We start from the raw sequence: 17559 nt of genomic DNA, 5'->3' as shown, positions 1-17559 counted from the left end.
CACAGGACACCCATCACCCCCTGTAACACCGGGCACACAGGACAAGACACCCATCACCCCCTGTAACACCGGGCACACAGGACAGGACACCCATCACCCCCTGTAACACCGGGCACACAGGACACCCATCACCCCCTGTAACACCGGGCACACAGGACAGGACACCCATCACCCCCTGTAACACCGGGCACACAGGACACCCATCACCCCCTGTAACACCGGGCACACAGGACACGACACCCATCACCCCCTGTAACACCGGGCACACAGGACAGGACACCCATCACCCCCTGTAACACTGGGCACACAGGACACCAGACTCCCCGCCTGGCAGAGACCTGACTATCGGGCACACAGGACAGGACACCCATCACCCCCTGTAACACCGGGCACACAGGACAGGACACCCATCACCCCCTGTAACACCGGGCACACAGGACACCCATCACCCCCTGTAACACCGGGCACACAGGACAGGACACCCATCACCCCCTGTAACACCGGGCACACAGGACAGGACACCCATCACCCCCTGTAACACCGGGCACACAGGACAGGACACCCATCACCCCCTGTAACACCGGGCACACAGGACAGGACACCCATCACCCCCTGTAACACCGGGCACACAGGACACCCATCACCCCCTGTAACACCGGGCACACAGGACAGGACACCCATCACCCCCTGTAACACCGGGCACACAGGACAGGACACCCATCACCCCCTGTAACACCGGGCCACAGACAGGACAGGACACCCATCACCCCCTGTAACACCGGGCACACAGGACAGGACACCCATCACCCCCTGTAACACCGGGCACACAGGACACCCATCACCCCCTGTAACACCGGGCACACAGGACACCCATCACCCCCTGTAACACCGGGCACACAGGACAAGACACCCATCACCCCCTGTAACACCGGGCACACAGGACAAGACACCCATCACCCCCTGTAACACCGGGCACACAGGACAGGACACCCATCACCCCCTGTAACACCGGGCACACAGGACACCCATCACCCCCTGTAACACCGGGCACACAGGACAAGACACCCATCACCCCCTGTAACACCGGGCACACAGGACAGGACACCCATCACCCCCTGTAACACCGGGCACACAGGACAGGACACCCATCACCCCCTGTAACACCGGGCACACAGGACAGGACACCCATCACCCCCTGTAACACCGGGCACACAGGACAGGACACCCATCACCCCCTGTAACACCGGGCACACAGGACAGGACACCCATCACCCCCTGTAACACCGGGCACACAGGACACCCATCACCCCCTGTAACACCGGGCACACAGGACACCCATCACCCCCTGTAACACCGGGCACACAGGACAAGACACCCATCACCCCCTGTAACACCGGGCACACAGGACAGGACACCCATCACCCCCTGTAACACCGGGCACACAGGACAGGACACCCATCACCCCCTGTAACACCGGGCACACAGGACAGGACACCCATCACCCCCTGTAACACCGGGCACACAGGACACCCATCACCCCCTGTAACACCGGGCACAGACCCATCACCCCCTGTAACACCGGGCACACAGGACAGGACACCCATCACCCCCTGTAACACCGGGCACACAGGACACCCATCACCCCCTGTAACACCGGGCACACAGGACAGGACACCCATCACCCCCTGTAACACCGGGCACACAGGACAGGACACCCATCACCCCCTGTAACACCGGGCACACAGGACAGGACACCCATCACCCCCTGTAACACCGGGCACACAGGACACCCATCACCCCCTGTAACACCGGGCACACAGGACACCCATCACCCCCTGTAACACCGGGCACACAGGACACCCATCACCCCCTGTAACACCGGGCACACAGGACAGGACACCCATCACCCCCTGTAACACCGGGCACACAGGACAGGACACCCATCACCCCCTGTAACACCGGGCACACAGGACAGGACACCCATCACCCCCTGTAACACCGGGCACACAGGACACCCATCACCCCCTGTAACACCGGGCACACAGGACAGGACACCCATCACCCCCTGTAACACCGGGCACACAGGACAGGACACCCATCACCCCCTGTAACACCGGGCACACAGGACAAGACACCCATCACCCCCTGTAACACCGGGCACACAGGACAGGACACCCATCACCCCCTGTAACACCGGGCACACAGGACAGGACACCCATCACCCCCTGTAACACCGGGCACACAGGACACCCATCACCCCCTGTAACACCGGGCACACAGGACACCCATCACCCCCTGTAACACCGGGCACACAGGACAGGACACCCATCACCCCCTGTAACACCGGGCACACAGGACAGGACACCCATCACCCCCTGTAACACCGGGCACACAGGACAGGACACCCATCACCCCCTGTAACACCGGGCACACAGGACAGGACACCCATCACCCCCTGTAACACCGGGCACACAGGACAGGACACCCATCACCCCCTGTAACACCGGGCACACAGGACAGGACACCCATCACCCCCTGTAACACCGGGCACACAGGACAGGACACCCATCACCCCCTGTAACACCGGGCACACAGGACAGGACACCCATCACCCCCTGTAACACCGGGCACACAGGACAGGACACCCATCACCCCCTGTAACACCGGGCACACAGGACAGGACACCCATCACCCCCTGTAACACCGGGCACACAGGACAGGACACCCATCACCCCCTGTAACACCGGGCACACAGGACACCCATCACCCCCTGTAACACCGGGCACACAGGACAGGACACCCATCACCCCCTGTAACACCGGGCACACAGGACAGGACACCCATCACCCCCTGTAACACCGGGCACACAGGACAGACACCCATCACCCCCTGTAACACCGGGCACACAGGACAGGACACCCATCACCCCCTGTAACACCGGGCACACAGGACAGGACACCCATCACCCCCTGTAACACCGGGCACAGGACAGGACACCCATCACCCCCTGTAACACCGGGCACACAGGACAGGACACCCATCACCCCCTGTAACACCGGGCACACAGGACAGGACACCCATCACCCCCTGTAACACCGGGCACACAGGACAGGACACCCATCACCCCCTGTAACACCGGGCACACAGGACAGGACACCCATCACCCCCTGTAACACCGGGCACACAGGACAGGACACCCATCACCCCCTGTAACACCGGGCACACAGGACAGGACACCCATCACCCCCTGTAACACCGGGCACACAGGACACCCATCACCCCCTGTAACACCGGGCACACAGGACACCCATCACCCCCTGTAACACCGGGCACACAGGACAGGACCCATCACCCCCTGTAACACCGGGCACACAGGACAGGACACCCATCACCCCCTGTAACACCGGGCACACAGGACAGGACACCCATCACCCCCTGTAACACCGGGCACACAGGACACCCATCACCCCCTGTAACACCGGGCACACAGGACAGGACACCCATCACCCCCTGTAACACCGGGCACACAGGACAGGACACCCATCACCCCCTGTAACACCGGGCACACAGGACAGGACGCACACAGGACACCCATCACCCCCTGTAACACCGGGCACACAGGACACCCATCACCCCCTGTAACACCGGGCACACAGGACACCCATCACCCCCTGTAACACCGGGCACACAGGACAGGACACCCATCACCCCCTGTAACACCGGGCACACAGGACAGGACACCCATCACCCCCTGTAACACCGGGCACACAGGACACCCATCACCCCCTGTAACATTGGGCACACAGGACAGGACACCCATCACCCCCTGTAACACCGGGCACCAGGCTCCCCGCCTGGCAGAGACCTGACTATCGGGCACACAGGACAGGACACCCATCACCCCCTGTAACACCGGGCACACAGGACAGGACACCCATCACCCCCTGTAACACCGGGCACACAGGACACCCATCACCCCCTGTAACACCGGGCACACAGGACACCCATCACCCCCTGTAACACCGGGCACACAGGACACCCATCACCCCCTGTAACACCGGGCACACAGGACAGGACACCCATCACCCCCTGTAACACCGGGCACACAGGACAGGACACCCATCACCCCCTGTAACACCGGGCACACAGGACACCCATCACCCCCTGTAACACCGGGCACACAGGACAGGACACCCATCACCCCCTGTAACACCGGGCACACAGGACAGGACACCCATCACCCCCTGTAACACCGGGCACACAGGACAGGACACCCATCACCCCCTGTAACACCGGGCACACAGGACACCCATCACCCCCTGTAACACCGGGCACACAGGACACCCATCACCCCCTGTAACACCGGGCACACAGGACACCCATCACCCCCTGTAACACCGGGCACACAGGACAAGACACCCATCACCCCCTGTAACACCGGGCACACAGGACACCCATCACCCCCTGTAACACCGGGCACACAGGACACCCATCACCCCCTGTAACACCGGGCACACAGGACAGGACACCCATCACCCCCTGTAACACCGGGCACACAGGACACCCATCACCCCCTGTAACACCGGGCACACAGGACACCCATCACCCCCTGTAACACCGGGCACACAGGACAGGACACCCATCACCCCCTGTAACATTGGGCACACAGGACACCAGACTCCCCGCCTGGCAGAGACCTGACTATCGGGCACACAGGACAGGACACCCATCACCCCCTGTAACACCGGGCACACAGGACAGGACACCCATCACCCCCTGTAACACCGGGCACACAGGACACCCATCACCCCCTGTAACACCGGGCACACAGGACACCCATCACCCCCTGTAACACCGGGCACACAGGACAAGACACCCATCACCCCCTGTAACACCGGGCACACAGGACAGGACACCCATCACCCCCTGTAACACCGGGCACACAGGACAGGACACCCATCACCCCCTGTAACACCGGGCACACAGGACACCCATCACCCCCTGTAACACCGGGCACACAGGACACCCATCACCCCCTGTAACACCGGGCACACAGGACAAGACACCCATCACCCCCTGTAACACCGGGCACACAGGACAAGACACCCATCACCCCCTGTAACACCGGGCACACAGGACAGGACACCCATCACCCCCTGTAACACCGGGCACACAGGACAAGACACCCATCACCCCCTGTAACACCGGGCACACAGGACAAGACACCCATCACCCCCTGTAACACCGGGCACACAGGACAGGACACCCATCACCCCCTGTAACACCGGGCACACAGGACAGGACACCCATCACCCCCTGTAACACCGGGCACACAGGACAGGACACCCATCACCCCCTGTAACACCGGGCACACAGGACAGGACACCCATCACCCCCTGTAACACCGGGCACACAGGACACCCATCACCCCCTGTAACACCGGGCACACAGGACAGGACACCCATCACCCCCTGTAACACCGGGCACACAGGACACCCATCACCCCCTGCAACACCGGGCACACAGGACACCCATCACCCCCTGCAACACCGGGCACACAGGACACCCATCACCCCCTGCAACACCGGGCACACAGGACACCCATCACCCCCTGTAACACCGGGCACCAGGCTCCCCGCCTGGCAGAGACCTGCCCCTCGGGTACACACAGGGGGTGAGCGCGCGCCGTTCCCGCCTTCCCTGCTGCGCATGCGCGGCTCTCTGTGTGACTGGGGGGAGGGGGAGGGGGCTGTTCCCGAATCCCGGTAAGAAAATGGCGCCCGCCATGTAGAGGAAACCAGTCACCGGTACGTATCTATCCCTCCTCTGTTATATAGCCTCACTGTGTACCACGTATGTCACCCTGTATAACGCTGTACACCCCTATAATATAGTACATACATCACCCTGTATAACACTATATATATAGAGAGAGATCACCCTGTATAATGCTGCACATCCCCTATATATAGTACATACATCACCCTGTATAACACTACATCCCCTATATATAGTACATACATCACCCTGTATAACACTACATCCCCTATATATAGTACATACATCACCCTGTATAACACTACACATCCCCTATATATAGTACATACATCACCCTGTATAACACTACACACCCCCTATATATAGTACATACATCACCCTGTATAACACTACATCCCCTATATATAGTACATACATCACCCTGTATAACACTACATCCCCTATATATAGTACATACATCACCCTGTATAACACTACACACCCCTATATATAGTACATACATCACCCTGTATAACACTACACCCCCTATATATAGTACATACATCACCCTGTATAACACTACATCCCCTATATATAGTACATACATCACCCTGTATAACACTACACATCCCCTATATATAGTACATACATCACCCTGTATAACACTACACACCCCCTATATATAGTACATACATCACCCTGTATAACACTATACACCCTATATATAGTACATACATCACCCTGTATAACACTACACACCCCCTATATATAGTACATACATCACCCTGTATAACACTACACCCCCCTATATATAGTACATACATCACCCTGTATAACACTACACACCCCCTATATATAGTACATACATCACCCTGTATAACACTACACACCCCCTATATATAGTACATACATCACCCTGTATAACACTACACCCCCCTATATATAGTACATACATCACCCTGTATAACACTACACACCCCCTATATATAGTACATACATCACCCTGTATAACACTACACACCCCCCTATATATAGTACATACATCACCCTGTATAACACTACACACCCCCTATATATAGTACATACATCACCCTGTATAACACTACACACCCCCTATGTATAGTACATACATCACCCTGTATAACACTAAACACCCCCTATATATAGTACATACATCACCCTGTATAATGCTGCACATCCCCTATATATAGTACATACATCACCCTGTATAACACTACACACCCCCTATATATAGTACATACATCACCCTGTATAACACTACACACCCCCTATATATAGTACATACATCACCCTGTATAACACTACACCCCCCTATATATAGTACATACATCACCCTGTATAACACTACACACCCCCTATATATAGTACATACATCACCCTGTATAACACTACACACCCCCCTATATATAGTACATACATCACCCTGTATAACACTACACACCCCCTATGTATAGTACATACATCACCCTGTATAACACTAAACACCCCCTATATATAGTACATACATCACCCTGTATAATGCTGCACATCCCCTATATATAGTACATACATCACCCTGTATAACACTACACACCCCCTATATATAGTACATACATCACCCTGTATAACACTACACACCCCCTATATATAGTACATACATCACCCTGTATAATGCTGCACATCCCCTATATATAGTACATACATCACCCTGTATAACACTACACACCCCCTATATATAGTACATACATCACCCTGTATAACACTACACATCCCCTATATATAGTACATACATCACCCTGTATAACACTACACACCCCCTATATATAGTACATACATCACCCTGTATAATGCTGCACATCCCCTATATATAGTACATACATCACCCTGTATAACACTACATCCCCTATATATAGTACATACATCACCCTGTATAACACTGCACATCCCCTATATATAGTACATACATCACCCTGTATAACACTGCACATCCCCTATATATAGTACATACATCACCCTGTATAACACTACATCCCCTATGTATAGTACATACATCACCCTGTATAACACTACACACCCCCTATATATAGTACATACATCACCCTGTATAACACTACACACCCCTATATATAGTACATACATCACCCTGTATAACACTACATCCCCTATATATAGTACATACATCACCCTGTATAACACTACACATCCCCTATATATAGTACATACATCACCCTGTATAACACTACACACCCCCTATATATAGTACATACATCACCCTGTATAACACTGCACATCCCCTATATATAGTACATACATCACCCTGTATAACACTGCACATCCCCTATATATAGTACATACATCACCCTGTATAACACTACATCCCCTATATATAGTACATACATCACCCTGTATAACACTACACACCCCCTATATATAGTACATACATCACCCTGTATAACACTACACCCCCCTATATATAGTACATACATCACCCTGTATAACACTACACACCCCCTATATATAGTACATACATCACCCTGTATAACACTACACACCCCCTATATATAGTACATACATCACCCTGTATAACACTACACCCCCCTATATATAGTACATACATCACCCTGTATAACACTACACACCCCCTATATATAGTACATACATCACCCTGTATAACACTACACACCCCCCTATATATAGTACATACATCACCCTGTATAACACTACACACCCCCTATGTATAGTACATACATCACCCTGTATAACACTAAACACCCCCTATATATAGTACATACATCACCCTGTATAATGCTGCACATCCCCTATATATAGTACATACATCACCCTGTATAACACTACACACCCCCTATATATAGTACATACATCACCCTGTATAACACTACACACCCCCTATATATAGTACATACATCACCCTGTATAATGCTGCACATCCCCTATATATAGTACATACATCACCCTGTATAACACTACACACCCCCTATATATAGTACATACATCACCCTGTATAACACTACACATCCCCTATATATAGTACATACATCACCCTGTATAACACTACACACCCCCTATATATAGTACATACATCACCCTGTATAATGCTGCACATCCCCTATATATAGTACATACATCACCCTGTATAACACTACATCCCCTATATATAGTACATACATCACCCTGTATAACACTGCACATCCCCTATATATAGTACATACATCACCCTGTATAACACTGCACATCCCCTATATATAGTACATACATCACCCTGTATAACACTACATCCCCTATGTATAGTACATACATCACCCTGTATAACACTACACACCCCCTATATATAGTACATACATCACCCTGTATAACACTACACATCCCCTATATATAGTACATACATCACCCTGTATAACACTACACACCCCCTATATATAGTACATACATCACCCTGTATAACACTACACACCCCCTATATATAGTACATACATCACCCTGTATAATGCTGCACATCCCCTATATATAGTACATACATCACCCTGTATAACACTACACACCCCCTATATATAGTACATACATCACCCTGTATAACACTACACATCCCCTATATATAGTACATACATCACCCTGTATAACACTACACACCCCCTATATATAGTACATACATCACCCTGTATAATGCTGCACATCCCCTATGTATAGTACATACATCACACTGTATAATGCTGCACATCCCCTATATATAGTACATACATCACCCTGTATAATGCTGCACATCCCCTATGTATAGTACATACATCACCCTGTATAACACTATACACCCCCTATATATAGTACATACATCACCCTGTACAACACTACACCCCCCTATATATAGTACATACATCACCCTGTATAACACTACACCCCCTATATATAGTACATACATCACCCTGTACAACACTACACACCCCCTATATATAGTACATACATCACCCTGTATAACACTATACACCCTATATATAGTACATACATCACCCTGTACAACACTACACACCCTATATATAGTACATACATCACCCTGTATAACACTACACCCCCTATATATAGTACATACATCACCCTGTATAATGCTATACACCCCCTATATATAGTACATACATCACCCTGTATAACACTACACACCCTCTATATATAGTACATACATCACCCTGTATAACACTACACCCCCTATAATATAGTACATACATCACCCTGTATAACACTATATATATAGAGAGAGATCACCCTGTATAATGCTGCACATCCCCTATATATAGTACATACATCACCCTGTATAACACTATATATAGAGAGAGATCACCCTGTATAATGCTGCACATCCCCTATGTATAGTACATACATCACCCTGTATAACACTGCACATCCCCTATATATAGTACATACATCACCCTGTATAACACTACACATCCCCTATATATAGTACATACATCACCCTGTATAACACTACACATCCCCTATATATAGTACATACATCACCCTGTATAACACTACACACCCCCTATATATAGTACATACATCACCCTGTATAACACTACATCCCCTATATATAGTACATACATCACCCTGTATAACACTACACACCCCCTATATATAGTACATACATCACCCTGTATAATGCTGCACATCCCCTATATATAGTACATACATCACCCTGTATAACACTACACACCCCCTATATATAGTACATACATCACCCTGTATAACACTACACATCCCCTATATATAGTACATACATCACCCTGTATAACACTACACACCCCCTATATATAGTACATACATCACCCTGTATAATGCTGCACATCCCCTATGTATAGTACATACATCACCCTGTATAATGCTGCACATCCCCTATATATAGTACATACATCACCCTGTATAATGCTGCACATCCCCTATGTATAGTACATACATCACCCTGTATAACACTATACACCCCCTATATATAGTACATACATCACCCTGTACAACACTACACCCCCCTATATATAGTACATACATCACCCTGTATAACACTACACCCCCTATATATAGTACATACATCACCCTGTACAACACTACACACCCCCTATATATAGTACATACATCACCCTGTATAACACTATACACCCTATATATAGTACATACATCACCCTGTACAACACTACACACCCTATATATAGTACATACATCACCCTGTATAACACTACACCCCCTATATATAGTACATACATCACCCTGTATAATGCTGTACACCCCCTATATATAGTACATACATCACCCTGTATAACACTACACACCCTCTATATATAGTACATACATCACCCTGTACAACACTACACCCCCTATAATATAGTACATACATCACCCTGTATAACACTATATATATATAGAGAGAGATCACCCTGTATAATGCTGCACATCCCCTATATATAGTACATACATCACCCTGTATAACACTATATATAGAGAGAGATCACCCTGTATAATGCTGCACATCCCCTATGTATAGTACATACATCACCCTGTATAACACTGCACATCCCCTATATATAGTACATACATCACCCTGTATAACACTACACATCCCCTATATATAGTACATACATCACCCTGTATAACACTACACATCCCCTATATATAGTACATACATCACCCTGTATAACACTACACACCCCCTATATATAGTACATACATCACCCTGTATAACACTACATCCCCTATGTATAGTACATACATCACCCTGTATAACACTACACACCCCCTATATATAGTACATACATCACCCTGTATAATGCTGCACATCCCCTATGTATAGTACATACATCACCCTGTATAATGCTGCACATCCCCTATATATAGTACATACATCACCCTGTATAATGCTGCACATCCCCTATGTATAGTACATACATCACCCTGTATAACACTATACACCCCCTATATATAGTACATACATCACCCTGTACAACACTACACCCCCCTATATATAGTACATACATCACCCTGTATAACACTACACCCCCTATATATAGTACATACATCACCCTGTACAACACTACACACCCCCTATATATAGTACATACATCACCCTGTATAACACTATACACCCTATATATAGTACATACATCACCCTGTACAACACTACACACCCTATATATAGTACATACATCACCCTGTATAACACTACACCCCCTATATATAGTACATACATCACCCTGTATAATGCTGTACACCCCCTATATATAGTACATACATCACCCTGTATAACACTACACACCCTCTATATATAGTACATACATCACCCTGTACAACACTACACCCCCTATAATATAGTACATACATCACCCTGTATAACACTATATATATAGAGAGAGATCACCCTGTATAATGCTGCACATCCCCTATATATAGTACATACATCACCCTGTATAACACTATATATAGAGAGAGATCACCCTGTATAATGCTGCACATCCCCTATGTATAGTACATACATCACCCTGTATAACACTGCACATCCCCTATATATAGTACATACATCACCCTGTATAACACTGCACATCCCCTATATATAGTACATACATCACCCTGTATAACACTACACATCCCCTATATATAGTACATACATCACCCTGTATAACACTACACCCCCCCTATATATAGTACATACATCACCCTGTATAACACTACATCCCCTATGTATAGTACATACATCACCCTGTATAACACTACACACCCCCTATATATAGTACATACATCACCCTGTATAATGCTGCACATCCCCTATATATAGTACATACATCACCCTGTATAACACTACACACCCCCTATATATAGTACATACATCACCCTGTATAACACTACACATCCCCTATATATAGTACATACATCACCCTGTATAACACTACACACCCCCTATATATAGTACATACATCACCCTGTATAATGCTGCACATCCCCTATGTATAGTACATACATCACCCTGTATAATGCTGCACATCCCCTATATATAGTACATACATCACCCTGTATAATGCTGCACATCCCCTATGTATAGTACATACATCACCCTGTATAACACTATACACCCCCTATATATAGTACATACATCACCCTGTACAACACTACACCCCCCTATATATAGTACATACATCACCCTGTATAACACTACACCCCCTATATATAGTACATACATCACCCTGTACAACACTACACACCCCCTATATATAGTACATACATCACCCTGTATAACACTATACACCCTATATATAGTACATACATCACCCTGTACAACACTACACACCCTATATATAGTACATACATCACCCTGTATAACACTACACCCCCTATATATAGTACATACATCACCCTGTATAATGCTGTACACCCCCTATATATAGTACATACATCACCCTGTATAACACTACACACCCTCTATATATAGTACATACATCACCCTGTACAACACTACACCCCCTATAATATAGTACATACATCACCCTGTATAACACTATATATATAGAGAGAGATCACCCTGTATAATGCTGCACATCCCCTATATATAGTACATACATCACCCTGTATAACACTATATATAGAGAGAGATCACCCTGTATAATGCTGCACATCCCCTATGTATAGTACATACATCACCCTGTATAACACTGCACATCCCCTATATATAGTACATACATCACCCTGTATAACACTGCACATCCCCTATATATAGTACATACATCACCCTGTATAACACTACACATCCCCTATATATAGTACATACATCACCCTGTATAACACTACACATCCCCTATATATAGTACATACATCACCCTGTATAACACTACACACCCCCTATATATAGTACATACATCACCCTGTATAACACTACATCCCCTATGTATAGTACATACATCACCCTGTATAACACTAAACACCCCCTATATATAGTACATACATCACCCTGTATAATGCTGCACATCCCCTATATATAGTACATACATCACCCTGTATAACACTACACACCCCCTATATATAGTACATACATCACCCTGTATAACACTACACATCCCCTATATATAGTACATACATCACCCTGTATAACACTACACCCCCCCTATATATAGTACATACATCACCCTGTATAATGCTGCACATCCCCTATGTATAGTACATACATCACCCTGTATAATGCTGCACATCCCCTATATATAGTACATACATCACCCTGTATAACACTATACACCCCCTATATATAGTACATACATCACCCTGTACAACACTACACCCCCCTATATATAGTACATACATCACCCTGTATAACACTACACCCCCTATATATAGTACATACATCACCCTGTACAACACTACACACCCCCTATATATAGTACATACATCACCCTGTATAACACTATACACCCTATATATAGTACATACATCACCCTGTATAACACTATATATATAGAGAGAGATCACCCTGTATAATGCTGCACATCCCCTATATATAGTACATACATCACCCTGTATAACACTATATATAGAGAGAGATCACCCTGTATAATGCTGCACATCCCCTATGTATAGTACATACATCACCCTGTATAACACTGCACATCCCCTATATATAGTACATACATCACCCTGTATAACACTACACATCCCCTATATATAGTACATACATCACCCTGTATAACACTACACATCCCCTATATATAGTACATACATCACCCTGTATAACACTACACACCCCCTATATATAGTACATACATCACCCTGTATAACACTACATCCCCTATGTATAGTACATACATCACCCTGTATAACACTACACACCCCCTATATATAGTACATACATCACCCTGTATAATGCTGCACATCCCCTATATATAGTACATACATCACCCTGTATAACACTACACACCCCCTATATATAGTACATACATCACCCTGTATAACACTACACATCCCCTATATATAGTACATACATCACCCTGTATAACACTACACACCCCCTATATATAGTACATACATCACCCTGTATAATGCTGCACATCCCCTATGTATAGTACATACATCACCCTGTATAATGCTGCACATCCCCTATATATAGTACATACATCACCCTGTATAACACTACACACCCCCTATATATAGTACATACATCACCCTGTATAACACTATACACCCCCTATATATAGTACATACATCACCCTGTATAACACTATATATAGAGAGAGATCACCCTGTATAATGCTGTACACCCCCTATAATATAGTACATACATCACCCTGTATAACACTATATAGAGAGAGAGATCACCCTGTATAATGCTGCACATCCCCTATATATAGTACATACATCACCCTGTAGTAACACTATATATAGAGAGAGATCACCCTGTATAATGCTGTACACCCCCTATAATATAGTACATACATCACCCTGTATAACACTATATAGAGAGAGAGATCACCCTGTATAACACTATATATAGAGAGAGAGATCACCCTGTATAACACTATATAGTGGGATACTGAGGTCTTGCTTTTTATTGCAGAGTAGAAGAGGCAGAGCCAGCGTAATGGCTTCTTACATAATACAGCTTACATGAGGCAGTGGCTCTAACAAGCAGAGTATTCTCAGCAGTCATGGTTCAGACTGTCCAGCATAGAGAGATCTGATGAAGGCGTAGTCTCTCCCTCACATTCCCACTGACTAACTCAACTTACCAGGGTTTTATACCTTACCTCAGTAGCTCTCAAACTCGCTCCTCAGGACCCCACACAGGTCACGTTTCCCAGGTCACACAGCAGGAGCACAGGTGTAGTCATTACTCACTGACACATATCCCAGGTCGCCCAGCAGGAGCACAGGTGTAGTCATTACTCACTGACACATTTCCCAGGTCACCCAGCAGGTGCACAGGTGTAGTCATTACTCACTGACACATTTCCCAGGTCACCCAGCAGGAGCACAGGTGTAATCATTACACACTGACACATTTCCCAGGTCACCCAGCAGGTGCACAGGTGTAGTCATTACTCACTAACACATTTCCCAGGTCACCCGGCAGGAGCACAGGTGTAATCATTACTCACTGACACATATCCCAGGTCACCCAGCAGGAGCACAGGTGTAATCATTACTCACTGACACATTTCCCAGGTCACCCAGCAGGTGCACAGGTGTAGTCATTACTCACTGACACATTTCCCAGGTCACCCAGCAGGTGCACAGGTGTACTCATTACTCACTGACACATTTCCGAGGTCACCCAGCAGGTGCACAGGTGTAATCATTACTCACTGACACATATCCCAGGTCACCCAGCAGGAGCACAGGTGTATTCATTACTCACTGACACATATCCCAGGTCACCCAGCAGGTGCACAGGTGTAGTCATTACTCACTGACACATATCCCAGGTCACCCAGCAGGTGCACAGGTGTAGTCATTACTCACTGACACATTTCCCAGGTCACCCAGTTGGTGCACAGGTGTAGTCATTACTCACTGACACATTTCCCAGGCACCCAGCAGGTGCACAGGTGTAATCATTACTCACTGACACATATCCCAGGTCACCCAGCAGGAGCACAGGTGTAGTCATTACTCACTGACACATATCCCAGGTCACCCAGCAGGTGCACAGGTGTAGTCATTACTCACTGACACATTTCCCAGGTCACCCAGCAGGAGCACAGGTGTAGTCATTACTCACTGACACATTTCCCAGGTCACCCAGCAGGTGCACAGGTGTACTCATTACTCACTGACACATATCCCAGGTCACCCAGCAGGAGCACAGGTGTACTCATTACTCACTGACACATTTCCCAGGTCACCCAGCAGGAGCACAGGTGTAGTCATTACTCACTGACACATTTCCCAGGTCACCCAGCAGGTGCACAGGTGTACTCATTACTCACTGACACATTTCCCAGGTCACCCAGCAGGTGCACAGGTGTTGTCATTACTCACTGACACATTTCCCAGGTCACCCAGCAGGAGCACAGGTGTAATCATTACTCACTGACACATTTCCCAGGTCCCCCAGCAGGAGCACAGGTGTAGTCATTACTCACTGACACATTTCCCAGGTCCCCCAGCAGGTGCACAGGTGTAGTCATTACTCACTGACACATTTCCCAGGTCACCCAGCAGGTGCACAGGTGTAATCATTACTCACTGACACATTTCCCAGGTCACCCAGCAGGAGCACAGGTGTAGTCATTACTCACTGACACATTTCCCAGGTCACCCAGCAGGAGCACAGGTGTAGTCATTACTCACTGACACATATCCCAGATCACCCAGCAGGTGCACAGGTGTAATCATTACTCACTGACACATTTCCCAGGTCCCCCAGCAGGAGCACAGGTGTAATCATTACTCACTGACACATTTCCCAGGTCCCCCAGCAGGTGTACAGGTGTACTCATTACTCACTGACACATTTCCCAGGTCACCCAGCAGGTGCACAGGTGTAATCATTACTCACTGACACATTTCCCAGGTCACCCAGCAGGTGCACAGGTGTAATCATTACTCACTGACACATTTCCCAGGTCACCCAGCAGGAGCACAGGTGTAGTCATTACTCACTGACACATATCCCAGGTCACCCAGCAGGAGCACAGGTGTAGTCATTACTCACTGACACATTTCCCAGGTCACCCAGCAGGTGCACAGGTGTAGTTATTACTCACTGACACATATCCCAGGTCACCCAGCAGGTGCACAGGTGTTGTCATTACTCACTGACACATTTCCCAGGTCACC

The 17559-nt window shown here is 47.8% G+C and overlaps 1 protein-coding gene across 2 annotated transcripts in view; it reads left to right on the top strand.

Annotated features, from left to right (window-relative positions):
- Positions 1-5723: 5723 nt before the first annotated feature.
- GON4L (gon-4 like) overlaps positions 5724-17559 on the top strand; it is a 224257-nt gene continuing 212421 nt past the window's right edge. Inside the window, exon 1 of one of the 2 annotated variants that reach the window (XM_088465207.1) lies at positions 5724-5807. The gene's annotated coding sequence lies outside the window, so the exon portion shown is untranslated. The remainder of the gene's footprint in view (positions 5808-17559) is intronic. The other variant, XM_088465208.1, reaches the window with a different exon arrangement.

This window comes from Taudactylus pleione, unplaced genomic scaffold (assembly GCF_031769625.1).
Source record: "Taudactylus pleione unplaced genomic scaffold, aTauple2 ptg001907l, whole genome shotgun sequence".
NCBI lineage: Eukaryota > Metazoa > Chordata > Amphibia > Anura > Myobatrachidae > Taudactylus > Taudactylus pleione.
The sequence above is the reverse complement of the archived record's forward strand: the minus strand, read 5'-3'. Positions and strand labels throughout refer to the sequence as shown.